This window comes from Leucopleurus acutus, assembly GCF_964270905.1.
Source record: "Leucopleurus acutus genome assembly, chromosome: 9".
Classification (NCBI taxonomy): domain Eukaryota; kingdom Metazoa; phylum Chordata; class Mammalia; order Artiodactyla; family Delphinidae; genus Leucopleurus; species Leucopleurus acutus.
The window spans coordinates 32,709,953-32,726,992 of NC_139144.1; the positions used below are offsets into that span (position 1 = coordinate 32,709,953).

At 39.0% G+C, this 17,040-nt stretch overlaps 1 protein-coding gene across 1 annotated transcript in view; it reads right to left on the reverse strand.

Annotated features, from left to right (window-relative positions):
• ELAPOR2 (endosome-lysosome associated apoptosis and autophagy regulator family member 2) overlaps window positions 1-17,040 on the reverse strand; it is a gene marked incomplete at its 3' end in the record, with an annotated part of 288,322 nt that overhangs the window by 220,314 nt on the left and 50,968 nt on the right. Inside the window, exons 2-3 of the mRNA XM_082846355.1 lie at window positions 11,794-11,865; window positions 751-824 (exon numbers count right to left, since the gene is read on the reverse strand). The remainder of the gene's footprint in view (window positions 1-750; window positions 825-11,793; window positions 11,866-17,040) is intronic.

Genomic DNA, 17,040 nt, shown 5'->3' on the forward strand with positions numbered 1-17,040 from the left:
AAGCAGATTGTCCTCCATAATGTGGATGGGCCTTATCCAGTCAGTTGAAGACGTGAACAGAACAAAAACACTCGCCTCCCAAGGAAAAGGGAATCCTCCAGCAGACTGAGTTTGGACTTCATCTGCATCATTGGCTCTCCTGGGTCTTGGGTGCACCAGCCTACACTGCAGAGTTTTGAACTTGCCAGCTTCCATAACCGCGTGAGCCAAATTCTTATAATAAATCTCTGTACACACATAATCAGAATATATATGCATCCTGTTGGTTCTGTTTCACTGGAGAACCCTGATTAATACAATGTCTAAGTTAGGAAATAGATTCCTCCTGGTAAAAACCACTCAGTAAAGACAACCATCTTAATGCCACTCCAATGTCTCCTCTTAAATGGCTGAGAGCACCCCAGTCTGCACTAAATGTCTACACAGATCTCATTTCTTCAGAGACTTTCTACTTTGAAAGCAAAGAGAACTGGAGACTGATTGGTTAATTGATTGATGCTTGCTGATTCTTACAGTTTAATTCTGTTTATATGTGTAAACTCCTGCCATTCTACCTTGTTTAATGTTGATTAAACATTAGACTTACAATGTCGGTTATTCAAAGTCAAAATATTCTTCAGATTCCTTCATTGTGATTCTCACTGCAACTTAGATTTTTCCAGCTGTGCTCTAACCCGTTTCTCAATTGTTACAGAATATGTTATAATGCTTTGCACATAATAGGCAAAAAACATTTACTGGTTCACTTACTTCAATCCCATATAAGAAAAGCTCTCCATCTGTCTTCAGTCATTTGATATGAATACATTTCTGGTATAAAAATCCTGAGATGACAAAAAACAAAACAAACTGATTCTTATTCTCCTTCAGTGACTTTCAAATTAGATTATTTTAAGTTTTAAGGTCCAAAGGCACTCTTTGTTGGAGGAAAATTGACTTTAGGAAATATACTAATACCTCTAGAGTTAACACATAGAAAAGTCTGTCTCATTCATTCATTCACCGAATATGTGTTAAACTCACAGGTTTGGGCAGCACACCAGGCTAAATGGTAAAAAGATACCACCAAAGACTGACCCACAATCCCTTATCTACAATTTGGAAGTTCTCAAAACTGCAATTTTCTTCTGAAATTTTGTGCCAAAATTCATTTGGCTGCAAAACTAGATCTCAGCTAACACAAGGCTATTTATGGCCTTTACAGTTTCCACTCAACTTGAATGTTTAGGTATGTCATTGTCAAAATATTTATGTATTTGACTGCAAGGGAAAGATCCAGACCCACAAAGCCTATTTCATATTAATGATTTATGCACCATTTTACCTTTTCAAAAGGTGAGGGTGGGGGAATCTGGTTCTGAAACATTTCTGTCTCCAGGCATGTCAAATAGAGATGGCAAATCTGTTCTCAAGGAATTTATAGACCTGTGCACATTAGAATCACCCGACCAGCTGTTAAAGCGTGTCAGTACTCAGTTGTCACTCAAGATCTTTTAAAACAGAAGCGCTGGGGAGGCATCAGTATTTTTTTAAACTCTCCAGGTGATTCTAATATGTATCCAGGTTCGAGAGCTACTGTAACTGATATATAGAATGATAGGATGCTGACTGGGTGACTTTGGGGGTGCCTGCCAGAGTTCAGAATCCCATCCTTTAAGGGGTATGAGGAAAAAGTGCAGTATGTTGAGAAAAGAGTGACCAGGAGAGTGGGGAGGGTGGACATTATGACCTAAGAAATCATGATATCAGAAAATAACTCAAGTAATTGGAAACATTAGATGGAGAAGAAAAGACGTACATAAAGTATATATAACATCAGCTTATAGGATTTGATTTTGTCTGCAGGGCTCTGGAAGATAAATCAAATTCTAATTCAATAAATATTTATCAAACACTCAGTGCTAAGATCTATGCCAGAGACTTTCATATATGTCCTCATTTAATTACTTTAATTCTCAGTTAATGCTATTCTTACCACAATATGAAGTAGGTATCAGCCGTCTTTTACAAGTGAGGAAACTGAAGCCCAACAGAAGTAGAGCATTTTGCCCAAGATCACAAAACAATTAGCAAGTGGAGTCAAGATTCAAAACTAGTTTTTCCAGACCCTACATTTACTGTTCTTTCCATAACTCCCTCCAAGAGCAAAAGACACAAGAAGGCAGATTTGAGGGCTTTTAATAAGAAAAGATTTTCCTAATCATTAAGATGTAACTGGGAATGGCATGGTCAGTCATGGAATATAGTGAGTTCCCCATTATTGGAGGTAATCAAATAGAAATTTATTGACTATTTAGCAAGAATATTGTAGAAGGGTTTTGATGTCAGATAACACATTGGATGACAGATTTTGAGACTCTCCCAACTCTGAAACCCTTAAATCTATGACTTTAAAACACATAAGTAGAATGTTAAATAACAAAGCAAGCCAGCATACAACTAGGACCCAAACATATAAGCGATATAGGAGTTTCACAAACAGGCAAGGGTTCTGTGAACAGTGTGCCCAGAAACAACTTCCTAGAGGTGCCTTAAAGAATGGTTTGGGGGACTTCCCTGGTGGTGCAGTGGTTAAGAATCCGCCTTCCAATGCAGGGGATGTGGGTTCGATCCCTGGTTAGGGAACTAAGAGCTCGCATGCCACAGCTAAGGAGCCCGAGAGCCGCAACCAAGGAGCCAGCCTTCCGCAACTAAGACCCTGCACAACCAAAAACAAAAAAATAAAAAATAAAAATTCACTTATTAAAAAAAAAAGAATGGTTTGGGTGTGGGCAGGGCGTTTCATGAGGAGAGAACTGCATACAAGGCAAGGAGATGTATTTGGGAGACAAGGATTATTTCAGCCCATCTTGAGTAGAAAGCTCATGTAGAGAGGTAAGATTGAGTACCAAGATTAGAAAAATAGAATTGGCTGGAGGGCGCTGAGGGGTTGTTTTTTTTTTTTCTCCTAACAATGGACAGTCTCTGGAATGTTTTTTTCCAAAGGATCATAAGAATAATACATATTTTTAAAAAAGACAAGAAATAGGAGATGGCTACAGTCATACAGGGCCCAAAAGAGGTCAGTAGCAGGAAGATTAGAAAGAAAGTGACAGGAAGAATCATCAGAACCTTTACATGGATTTTAAATGTATTAAAAATGTACTTGTAAAAATGAAACTATGACTGTACTAAAAGAAAATTTAGGTAAACTCTTTTATAGTCCTGAGGTGGAGAAGGATTTTCTGAGTATGATTCCAAAGTAAGAAATAAAGGAAAATATTGACATTTTTGATTACATAAAACAACATTTCTGGTTGGGTAAAACACAGCATAAGTTAAAAGACAACTGGTGAACTTGGAAAAATATTAGCAATATGTACATAACATTACTAGGACTTAATATCCACACAATATCCTTAATAAAAGTGTTTAAAAAACCACTCTGAAAGAGATGAACCACCCAAAAGAGAGAATATATAAAGTACATGAATAGGAAATTCACAAAATAAGTGAAATATTCAAAACATCGAATGAGACCTAGGAGAAAGAGGCACTTGAATAAGCCAATGGTAAAAGCAAAATTTTGTTAATTTAGCAATAGGAATAAAATAATAAAATCTGTACATTTTTGGCCCAATAACTTTACTTCTAATAACTCAGCCTAAAGAAATCATCAGTTAAGTGTACATGTATAGAGATATTCATCATGGTGTTGTATATAGTAATAAAAAGTAGATATAAGCTAATGTTCTATAACAGGATATTGGTTAAATACATGAAGGTACATCCACTTATTTGGATGCCATGAAACCATTAAAAATTATTTTCTACACATGGATTTATGAACCTGAAAAGACGTACACAATTCACAAGGCAATTAACAAGTTAAGAAGACGACCAAAAAACATATATAGTATAATCCCATTTTTGAAAACATATTTGCAAGCACAAATGTATAGTGTCTGGAAGAATGTACATTACAATATTGAGAAAAGGTATCTCTGGATGGTGAAATTACTGATAATCTTTTACTCTCTTCTCTATACCCATTAAAATATATGAAATCTTATATCTCAATGAATTCTTTAATATTTATTTTGCAAAAGCACAATAAGGCCCTTTTTACTTAGGAGATAGGGAAAGAATTAGCCTGACTTAACAACTGGACATGGGTGACAAGAAAGACAGCAGAATTAATAATGGTACTGAAGTTCTGCCCACAATTAATGTGAGAATAAAGTGGAACTGAAGAAAGGGTGAGAGCAAGGGAATCACTTTGGAGTTGAGAAATTGAATTTCATGTTAATCTTTGTGTTCGAGATGACATGAAAGACAGGCGGAACTATCTGGCAAGCACTCTTCGTTTCTCTGGCCAAAAACAAAATGATGAATGTGGGAATCACACAGGTTTCAGCCTACTCTGTGTTGCAAGTAGAGTCCTATCCTCAGTGGATGGTTTTGAGGCAGGGCAAGGACTAGGGTGAGGCAAGTGAGATGTAAAATTTAAGGGGTGCCAAAAACCTAAGAGATCAAGATACATAATATTTTATGCAATATTTTAGAACATCAAAAGTATCCAAAAAATCCATGATGAACAAAATATCGGAAGTTTAAATAAAGATATGATCTTATTATTAATTTTTCATTCCTTTTGCCCCAGGCTCTGATATGCTCAAGACGAAGCTACCACTGTTCCCCGTCCTTATTTAAACTTTTGATGTTCTGTTTGGCATTGATTTTTTGCATTAATTTCAATTTTTTAAATACTGCATGAAGATGTTATGCATATTCATTATTGAAGGGTATTTTTAGTGCCCCTTAAATGTGCCTGAGGCAGGTGCTTCATTTGCTTCACCCTAGTCCCAGCCCTGTTTCAGAGAAATGGAAATAATTTTACCTGTGCGTATTATTTTACTAGTGCTGTCAAAACAAAGTACCACAAACTGGCTGGCTGAAATGAAATTTATTGTATCACAGTTCTGGAGGCTGTAAGTCCAAGATCAAGCTGTGGGCAGGCTTGGTTCCTTCTGAGGGCTGTACTACTGACTCTGTTCCATGTCTCTCTCCTAGCTTCCTGTGGTTTGCTGGAATCTCTGGTGCTCTTTGGTTTATAGCTGCATGACCCCAATACCTGCTTTCAGGACTTCATGGTGTTCTCCCTGTGCCCATGTCTGCCTCCACATTTTCCTTTTTTTTTTTTTTTTTGCGGTACGCGGGCCTCTCACTGTTGTGGCCTCTCCCGTTGTGGAGCACAGGCTCCAGACGCGCAGGCTCAGCGGCCATGGCTCATGGGCCCAGCCGCTCCGCGGCATGTGGGATCTTCCCGGACCAGGGTACGAATCCGTGTCCCCTGCATCGGCAGGTGGATTCTCAACCACTGCACCACCAGGGAAGCCCCACATTTTCCCTATTTTTAAGGACACTGGCCATATAGGATTAGGGGCCCACCCTACTTCAATATGACCTCATCTTATTTTAATTAGTTACATCTGCAATCACCCTATTTCCAAATAAAGTCACATTCTGAGGTACTGGGGATTTAGGACTTCAACATATGAATCTGGGGGTGGGGGGACACAATCCAACCTGTAACACCATGTTTAGTAAATTTTCTATTTGCTTTAGTCTGGTATCCTTTAGAAGCCTCAACACAGTTAATCCCAGAATCTCTGCTCTGCACTCAGCAATGAGCAGGATCGATTTACAGCCTCTGGCTTCCTTTTGACTACAAAATGCTATGACTATTTGGACTATGAAATCTATGTCTGTTGAGAAGCAAATGTCTCGTAGGCTGGAGGATTTGTACGTGCCTCTGTATTGCCTACTCACCAGTCCATTATTCCTGACTTTTACAACTCAGGCTCTGGAACAGAAGGAAGCAAAGAAGAGTTGAAAAGCCAGTGAGCAGCATGAACCCCGGGAGCTATGGGAAATCCTAGGGGTACCCCAATGCTATCTCCAGTCACACACTCATCCTTCACTCCCTATAGCTCATATCCAGTCTTTAAGAAAAAATGGAAGCATCGTGATTTGCATTTTTACTTTTGCCTTACGTCACTAAAATAACAGTGACCAGCCTTAATTGAGTGCTTTTACAGACATGACGTAATCCTTACGAAAAGTCTAAAAAGTAATACAAATGTGGAAACTGACGCCTAGAGTTCACACCGCTAGTAAGCAGCGGACCCAGGATTTATATCCAGATCTCTCTGACATCAGAGCCCTGAAACAAGAAACTCTACTGCATGATGGATATAGATCTCCAACCCAATTCTAGAGCTCTACCAAAAGAGAGTTAAAAAAAAAAAAAAAAGAGAGTAAAGCCAGTCCAACCAGGGTCAGACACAGAAGATAACCCTCCAAACAAACCTCACTTCCACCCTTTTCTGCCGCTCACAGAGACTGACCACATGCTGACCGCCCAATTACACAGAGTATAAATTTGGAGCCCTTTTGTAGAGGCACTCCTGCTGAGTCAGTAACTTTCTAACAGATGCTTAACAAACACGATCTTAATAGGAAACTAGTACATGTTCCCTGGCCAGTGTGATCATAGTTTCCACGAAGGTCAAGGCGGTGAAGCTCTGGCCATAATCTCACTCAAACTCCATTTGAGCACCAAGGGGTTCACTCTGAGCCAACAATGGTGGAGTTGATCAATTGTGTTTCTACAAAATCTATAATCTATAAGAGTTTCTCCTCTTCCCTCATCAAGATCTTTGCACAAATGGTTTTTCATAAAGAGAGTTAGCAAGGATGGTAGATAAATGAGCAGAACGGACAAATGTTTTTCACCTAATATAATTTAACATTTTGTTTGTTTTTAATTTATTTATCTTAATTTTTGGCTGCGTTGGGTCTTTGTTGCTGCACGCGGCCTGTCTCTAGTTGTGCCGATGGGCTTCTCATTGAGGTGGCTTCGCACCGCGGAGCACGGGCTCTAGGCGCACAGGCTTCAGTAGCTGTGGTGCGTGGGCTCAGTAGCTGTGGCTCATAGGCTCTAGAGCACAGGCTCAGTAGTTGTGGCGCATGGGCTTAGTTGCTCTGCGGCATGTGGGATCTTCCTGGAACAGGGCTCGAACCTGTGTTCCGTGTATTGGCAGGCGGATTCTTAACCACTGTGCCACCAGGGAAGCCCTAATTTAACGTTTCAATGAAGCCACTTAATGATATGCAACAGATAGGACAACTTGGTCTCTGTAACCCATGATAATTAACTCAAGGGGTAAACAACTAGAATATTAAATAATGTTGGCCCAAGGGAAAAAGAGGAATGAGAGAAAGAAATGCAAAGCTTGAGACATCTCAAGCCATGCTGTGGTATCATTCACTTTTTTAGGGGATTTGCAGGAAGGAACAGCAACAAAATTAAGAATAGTAAATGGGCCTATCTCCTTGTTATTTGTTTTTTATTGTCATCCTTTCATGACAACATAAAATTAGACATGGTAACCCTCATGGAATTTTGTTTTACGTATTAAAGGATATTCCATATTTACTCAACTACCTTTACCATGCTGATTTGTATTAAGCTTTGTCACCATTGACATCTTAATGTTGTCATTCTTCATAAATTGTTTGCAAATTCTCTAGAAAGCATTATTCTGGAATGTTCAGGTTAGGAGAATGAAATATCCCCTCTTAAAGTAACCTTCCGTCCCATTATCGATGCCTCCTTGACGGACGAGTTTTACAATACCTGCTCTCCCCTCCCATTATGCCACCATCTCTCAATCTAGTTTTAGTCAAAGCATAAGAACGCTGTGATGTAGATCTGAAATTATTTTACCACTGTCTGCAGTGATTTCCCAGGGCCTGACGTACTCTTTGACTCTAACCTTCAAGAGATGCACGATTTGTCTTTTAAATCTTTTAGTCAAAAATAATTTTAAAGTCATTTCAGAGCTTTGAAATACAGCATAGAACCAAAAATTAAGCACGAAAATATGTCTTTGATGTAAAATTTTATTCCTGTAGAGAAGATATATATTCACTATGTACTGTGCTCATGTATGCTCATGACATTATTTCTGATGGGATATCTGAAACCAGACTCAAGAAATAGCCTCTTTCGTGGAAGAGTAGCTCCATCCTTGTACTATATGCTCTTGGTTCTCCTTGTTACAAGGAGGGTCATAAAACTCAATCTACTCCTGTTTCCTGTAATTTTCACCTCTTTACTCCCTTCCTTCTAGGATAAAAGAGCTGTGACTATCCCTTTCTAAGGTGAAATATACTCAATAATAGAGTAAAAATGTACCTAGCTTTAAAAAAAAAAAACTTGATAAAATAAAATGGAAACACACAAAATAGAATAATTCATCAGAGCCCTAATTATGATTCAACTACCTATAAAATTACATTTACAAACTTATAAAATTATGTTTATAGACAATTTTTCCGTTACTATTGGAAGGAATATATCTATAATTATGGGGGTAAAGTTTTGGACTTTCAGACCTCACCACTGCCCCATCAGCGGTAAGCAAAGTAATAAGGGACCTATAAATCATTAACATTAATAATGGGTTCTTTAGAAAAAATTATATTCAGTCTTCCCATTTTGAAGGGAAAACACTACATTATCATTTAATGAGTAAGTAGCTTTTTTATTATAACATCTTGGTGAAATAATGGCAATTTTCCCAAACAGAAAATGAACAAATGCCTCTAGTCTCCACTAACTGAACCAGCCCTTTCTTCCTAAGTATCAGGTCCTTTCAGAGTCTTCTGAATACACTATGAAAATAGACAAGAGTCTGGCAGACAGAATCTTTGGAACTATTATGCAGTTCAGTCAACTGGCATCATGGGAATAAATAATGAGATGCTCAAGCCTGGCTCAAAGGCAAACATTCCTGCAAAGGTTCATACATAGGTTAAAAACCTGTCCACATTTCATTATATCCTCAAAGTTCAATACTACACTAATTACCATTAAAACCTCCCATAGTAAACACCATGATATAAGAAAATGGGTGAGAAAAAATCTTACACTGTGATTTTCATCTACAATTCTGAAATATTGGCCTGGGTGGGGAGCAAGGGAGTCTCAGCCAGTGACTTCATCTTCTTTCAGAGGTGTTCTGGCAGTTCATGGAACCTTAGCCATTAGCACTGGAAAAAGGCCCAAGATAGATCAGAATACTCCTGACATCATATAACCAAGCATGTTATATACTTAGATCTATATGTGGACTTCTCAAGATCTACTTAAAGAAAAAGAAAGAAAAAGGTATATATGAATATTAGATATATATGTATTTAATGTAATATATATACATTATATATGTGTTACATATATATATATTACATTAAAGCAATTCAGAAAGACAAAAGGGTGAGGTACACAGATTAAGGTGGGTTCAAAATATTCCCTATCTTCAAACTTCTGTTCCTTAAATGAGTTCTAGCATTTCCACTTGGAAAAAAAATCTCTTTTTAAACTTAATCCAGATATAGAAGAGGAGATATATCTGCCACTCCAACCACCTTATGCCAACCCCTATCTTCTCCCCAAGGAAGGAGGAATTGCTAAACCAGATTGGTAAGGCTCAAAGTACTCATTTGGCCACCCTTAAAAGTATAAGCATTTGTCAAGCATTTAAAAGCATAAGGCACACACAGATGCTCTTTGGCCTTCTTTCTTCTTGGGGTTGGGTGTGTAAATAAACCTGGAATTGCCAACAAGGAAAGGCAGGTCCTTCCAGGTCTTAGAGAACTGGTTATTGCTTCTCGCTACGGTAACTTGTGGCTTCCCAGAGGGTAGCGACATGTCAAGATATAGTTTGGGGTTGGGAACAACAGGTGGGAGGCCCTGCTTAGGCTTCCATGAATGCTTTTAAAATAAAGACTGATAAATTAGAATGTGTCCAGAGGTCCAAAGAGGTACAAACATAACCCTCTGGGAAACACCGATCTAGGCTATCGTGGATCAGATAAATGCCCGTGGGCCAGCTGTCCTCCACCTTGTCCTCTCCTCTTGTGAAAGATGAATTGTAATTCAAGGAAGCATCCATGGGATGAGGCAGGAGTTGGTTCTGCGGGCTAACCGGACCCGAGTCTCACATACACTCGATCTACAGAAGCACAGTGTTCCTTGTGACCTGATATCACTAGATTAACAAGACTGGTGGAGCAGAGAAGGAGACACACAGCATGATCCACCTAGGCCCTGAACCCTTCACCCCACCCCAAGGACTGCCCACTTTCTAGAACTAATAGAAAAAGTACAATCAATAATGCATTAGCCAGCCTTTTCAAATTCCTCATGGGTCAGCAAGCATGGGCACTGCTGAATTTTACACTTGAGAAATTAACCAATTCTTGATTTTATTTCAAAAGTCAGAGTAATAAGGAAATGTTTTTTTCTTTTCCAGGAAATTCATTTAAAAATTGGCATCTCACATATAATAATAACACAGTAAATCTGGAGCTAAAATAAATAAGAAGTTTTCTCCCTAATTATCCTATCAATCTTTGAAAATCCTTAGATATTAATTTTAATTAGTAATATCTCCCTCCCGCCAGCAATAACAGTCACATAATATGGTGATTCTGATAAAATATTGCTTACGTATGCAACTGAAATATTAAAATTTTTAAACTGAGAGATAAAAGTACTCCAAGACACTAGTGTGATTATATTCATTTCTGTATTTCTGAAACGGCAAACTCCTGGAATCAACCTAAATATCCATCAATGGGGGTCTAAATAAACGAATCACAGTACATCCACAAAATAGTATTACATTATGCCCTTTGCTTTTTTATTTTTAACTAAATTTTATATCCTGGAGATCTTTAAACCGTAAAAAAAGAACTAGGTAGATCTGTGTGTGTTTTTCTGGGAAAATCTCCAAGACACAGAATTAATTTTTTTAATGATAACATGATCCCATTGTTGTAAATTTCTTAGAGTGAGAGTGTGTGTGTGTGTCTGTTCCTCTGTATGAAAGGCATATTCTTTCGTTCAACAAATATGTATTATGCCCTGTTATATGCCAGGCACTGTTTTTTTTTTTTTCAAGATATTGTGGAAACATTGAGGAACAAGACAAAGTCCTTATTCTTATGCAGCTTATTTGTGAATGGAGGAGAAAGACAGTAAGCAAGTACATAAATAAGATAGTTTCAGATAGGATCAACACTTATAAGAAAATAAAACAGACTAACGGACGAACTGCGTAGGATCATCTAAGGTAACACCTGAATGCCAGACAAGATCGGGGGAGAGTCTTTCAGGCAGAAGAGCCATCTGATGCAAGACCCCCAGACAGCACAAAGCCAGTGAGGTGAAATACGGTTAAAGGAAATGGCAGAAATAGTGGAAGAAGCAGGCAGCGCCAGATCAAGAAGAGTGTTTTAGCTCATGTAAAGGAGCTTACATTTTATTCTATATGCAGTGGGATCCCAAAACTGGGATTGGGTGATGAGGGAAATGACCCAAAATGACATACATTATAAAATGTAAGTCTTAAAAAGTGCATAAACACTCCCCATGCCAGTCCTTAGGATGCATTAGAAACATCTAATATTGAGGGAGAAACTTTTTCTCCATTGTTTTTTTTTAACTATGCGCAAATAATACTTGAAATGCTTAATGAAAAAAATGGGTTAATAATGTAAGGTGGCAAACAGATGCTGAGAATGTTTTCTTGTTTCTTTTGTTAATGTGCAATACTTTTTTCTAAGCATACCTGTCTATAATGTCATCAATTTTCTCCAGACTGTGAGCAAGAGTAATGTCATATTAATATCAACTAAGATCTTCAAGCTTCTAAACTCCCCACCAATTCAGGCAAAACTTACCTTTTAAGTTCTCCCTCTCTTCCAGCCAACTCAAACCAATTACTTAACCTCTCTGAATCCTAGCTTGGGTTTCTGTAAAGAGAGAAATGATAGCAACCTTAGATATAATGAGTTAATGCAGGAAGAATTCAAAGTTAGGTACATACTGGACCAACCCAGAAAGTTAGTACAAGATATGGAGGCTCACTGAAATAGGATAAGACCTGAACATCTGCATTTTATTGAAAGTTTCCAGGTGATTCTGATACATACCCAAGCTTGAGAACCAGCAAGTTAACATATCTGCCTAAACTAGTGCAATTCCAGGCATAGCAAGCTCTAATAAAGAAGTGTTGGGCTTCCCTGGTGGCGCAGTGGTTGAGAGCCCGCCTACCGGTGCAGGGAACACGGGTTCGTGCCCTGGTCCGGGAAGATCCCACATGCCGTGGAGCGGCTGGGCCCGTGAGCCATGGCCGCTGAGCCTGCGCGTCCGGAGCCTGTGCTCCGCAACGTGAGAGGCCACAACAGTGATAAGCCTGCGTACCACAAAAACAAACAAACAAACAAAAAACAACTAGGTAGTTGACCTCACTCCTTCTCATGAAATATGATGGACAAGGAGGATCCCTTACTCCCATCTCAGGGAGAAACAGAGGCATGAATGGAAGGACAGAGGGATTTCCCAGAAAACAGAAACAAGGTCTGCTAGATTGGCAGCAACTTCCTTGACACCACAGAGCCCTTGCCACTCCTGCCCATCAGGGTTTTGAATGTTTGCTGTGGACCAGTGACAGGTGGATGTTTTCACTCTGTCCCTTTTCAAATGGAAGCTTATTTTGCAATTTTTCCTAATGTTTAATTACTGCATATGTCTGTGTTGAAATTACAACATACATACAACTTAAATTGTATTTAAGTTTTTACATCATTTGACACTGCGGAAACACGAGGAGACCACATGGAAAGGAATGAACATCACCCAGAGACCTTGGACTTTAAAGAGAGTGAGAGGGTTATTTAAATGGGAAGAAAAATGTGACATTGGGGTACCAAAGAGGTGGACTATGAAAATTCACTTCTACTAGCGTGATGAGTGTACCCTTGGTTTTTTATCTCTGCTTGCAATAGCTGTTATCCCTGTTTAGATTTTTTTTTTTTTTTTTAGTACTTGCTAGTCTGGGAGATGTAAAGCAATGTATTAATGTTAGTTTGCATTTTTATCACTGCTAGCACATTAGAGCATCTTCTAATATATTTATTGGCTGTTTGGATTTGCTCTTGTGAATTGCATATTCATATCCCTTGTTTATTTTTCTGTTTGTCTTCTTTGTCAAATTTTAAGACCTCTCTGTATGTTATAGTTATTAACCCTTGCTAAATCTATCATCTGTTTTGCAAATATTTGTTCCAAATTGCCTGCAGGCATTGCTTATAGTTATTTTGCATTAAAAAAATTTAGTACTTATATGCTCAGATATATCAATTTTTAAAATAGATGCTAGAAAAAATTTTTATTGTAAATTTTAAAAAAATAGATGCTAGGCTTATTTAGTAGTAGTAGCAGTAGTAGCAGTAGTAGTAGTAGTAGTAGTAGTAGTAGTAGTAGTAGTAGTAGTAGTAGTAGTAGTAGTAGTAATAGTAGTAATAGTAGTAGTAGTAGGGTCTTTCTCTCCCCATAGCCTGTAACTGTTGTCTCTTAGATTTTTTTCTAAAGTTCTTAACAATTTAATTTTTATAGTTAAGTCTTTTAACTGGAATTTACTTTTGTATATGTGAAACATAGGAATCCAATTTCATTTCTTATAGATGGATGACCAGTTGTGCCAGCACCAATTATTAAATAAATCTTTTCTCCCTGAATTAAAATACTCCTGTCATATGCTAAATTTTAATGTTTCCTGCTCTATGTCTGAATGAACAATTTGTCTACTATGCCGGTTTCATATTACTTGGGTTGTAATGGCTTTATACTATGTTCTGATATCTGCAGTCTCCCTCACTATTCTTTTAGATACATTTCTCGACATTTTTAAGATTTTTTTTCTTCCAAATGAACTTCCCAGTTGCTGTGTCCAGTTCCACAAAACAAATCCAAGTTGGTATTCTAATTGGAATTGTATGAAATGTATAAATTGATTTGAGAATAGTTTTTTATAATTAAATCTTCTCATCCAAGAACATGCTATGCCTCTCAATTTGTTCAGACCTTGATTTTATATTGAAAATTTGTAATTTTCTTCATGTAGAGCCTTCATTTGTTTTGTTAATTTTGGGGGTAAATTGATTGCTTTAATGGCATCACAGAGACCAACTACCTTTCCCCACCCCATGTAACTTGCTTTGGCCAACAAAGGGGGCAGAAGTGATAGAATGCTAGTTCTAAGCCTAGGTCTCTGTATGCCTTGCATACTTCTGCTTGCTTTCTTTTTTTTTTTTTAATAAGTGGTTTCTTTTTTATTATTTATTTATGTATTTGGCTGTGCCAGGTCTTAGTTGTGGCGTGCGGGATCTTCGTTGCCATGTGTGGGATCTTTAGTTGTGGCATGCGAGATGTTTTCAGTTGTGGCATGCAGGCTCTTAGTTGCGGCAGGCAGCATCTAGTTCCCTGACTAGGGATTGAATACGGGCCCCCTGCGTTGGGAGCACAGTGTCTTAACCACTGGACCACCAGGGAAGTCCCTCTGCTTCTTCTCTTGTACCTTTCCCATAGCCATGAAAAGAGCTTCCTCTGTAGCCACTGCCCCTTCAACCTAGAGACAGACCTTACAGCAAAGCCACTCAGCCAAGCCCAGCCAAGAATTACAAGTGAAAATACCTGTCAAGATGGTCCATGCCAAGATCCTATTTGCCATTCCCATTGTGCTCTTGGGAGGAATGCAATTCCCTTGCTATCTCTGCTGTGACTTACACTGTGTACATCAAACACAACCAACCCTGCCATTTTGACCACGGCAGATTGGACCAGATATTCCTGTCTATGCTAAAAGCAGACATGGTAAGCTGAACATTAGAAAGAGCTAATCCTTTGAGAAACTTAGAATAAAACTCTGCCCAATAGGGAGTCCCTGTATCAAATGGGAACGTATCAACACACTTCGTTCCTCTTGTTAAGGATGAAGTAATATGTACCCAGAAGTGGGTCACTATAGCCATTGTAAGGTAAATGATTGCTCTACTAATCCACGTAGCTTGCTTACAGGCCAGTTTGGGGTATGTAAAACTGGCATGTAAGAAAGTTTACATTCTCTTGGGTTTGACCTATGCATGTCAACAAATCTCTATTTTCTAACCTTTTATTTTCCACAACAAAAATAATAGCTGGTATATTTTAGTTTTTACCATAAGCAACAAAAATAATACCAAAGATATCCAGTATTTAATAACACATATGTCATTTTGTTAAATCCTAATAAATTAATCTTCCAGGTAGTTGTTAATATTGTTCTCTTTTTACAGGTGAGGGAACTGAGCTTTAGAGAGGAAAAATAACTAGTTCACTGTCATATAGCTTGGAAGTAGAGGAACTGGGATACAAATCCAGATCTGTCTGGCTCCCAGGATGGTCTTCTATGCTTCTATAGCAGTCGTTTTCAAAGTGTGGTCCCCAAATCAGCACATCAGCATCACCTGGGAACTTCTTAGAAATTCAAATTCCTGGGTCCTACCCAGACCTACAGAATCAGAAACTCTGAGGAACCGACAAAAGAAATCCAAGTTTTAACAAGCCCTCCTCACCAGGATTCTGATGCCTGCTTAAGTTCCAGAACCACTGCTCTATACCATACTACCTCCACAAAATGATTTTAAAGGCGGGAATGAATTCTGTGAGCAGAAATGATCTGAAAGTCTTCCTGAAGACTATAAGCTGAGCTTTAGAGGATGAGGAGAATAAAGTGGGATAAAAAGGAGATGAGGGGAAAAGGTCTGGAGCTGCCGAAGAGGTAAGAGACTTTTTCTTCCCTCTTTGTTTCCTGGTGCGCGAGGAGAGGGGATTAAGAGCGCTGCTTAAAGGAGCTCCAGAGACGGGCGCGAGCCGCGGCTAAAAGCACGGGCCCCAGAGACGGGCAGGAGACGCTAAGGCTGCTGATGCCACCACCAAGGGGCCTGAGTGCGAGCACAGGTCACTATCAACACCCCTCTTCCGGGGAGCCTGTGCAGCCTGCCACTGCCAGGTTCCCGGGATCCAGGGACAGCTTCCCCGGGAGAACGCACGGCGCGCCTCAGGCTTGTGCAACGTCACGCCGGCCTCTGCCGCCGCAGGATCACCCCGCACTCCGCGCCCGTCCCTCCCCCTGGCCTGAGTGAGCCAGAGCCTCCGAATTAGCGGCTCCTTTAACCCCGTCCTCTCTGAGCAAAAAACAGACGCCCTCCAGCGACCTAAACGCAGAGGGGGGGCCAAATCCAAAGCCGAGCCCCTGGGAGATGTGAGAACAAAGAAGAGAAAGGGGAATCTCTCCCAGCAGCCTCAGAAGCAGCGGATTAAAGCTCCACAATTAACTTGATGTACCCTGCAGCTGTGGGATACATGAATAGACAACGAATCATCCCAAATTGAGGAGGTGGACTTTGAGAGCAAGGTTTATGATTTTTTCCCGCTTTTCCTCTTTTTGTGTGTATGTATATGCTTCTGTGTGAGATTTTGTCTTTATAGCTTTGCTTCCACCATTTGTCCTAGGGTTCTATCCGTCCGTTTTTTTTTTAAATTTTTTTCTTAATAATTAATTTTAATAACTTTATTATACTTTACCTTTTCTTTCTTTCTTTTCCTTCTTCCTTCCTTCCTTCCTCTCTCTCTCTCTGTCTCTTTCTTTCTTTCCTTCCTTCCTTCCTTCCCTCCTTTAGACAACGAATAATCCCAAATTGAGGAGGTGGACTTTGAGAGCAAGATTTATGATTTTTTCCCCTTTACCTCGTTTTGTGAGGATGTATGTGTATGCTTCTGTGTAAGATTTTGTCTGTATAGCTTTGCTTCCACCATTTGTCCTAAGGTTCTATCCGTCCCTTTTTTCTCTCTAAATAATTATTTTTTAATTTAATAACTTTATTATACCTTATTTTATTTTACTGTATCTTCTTTCTTTCTGTTTTCCTTCCTTCCCTCCTTCCTTCCTTCCTCCCTCCCTCCTTTCTTTCCTTCCTTTCTTTCTTTCTTCCTACTTCTACTAATTATTTCTCTCTACTTTTTCTCCCTTTTATTCTGAGCCATGTAGATAAAAGGCTGTTGGTGCTGCAGCCAGGAGTCAGTGCTGTGCCTCTGAGGTGGGAGAG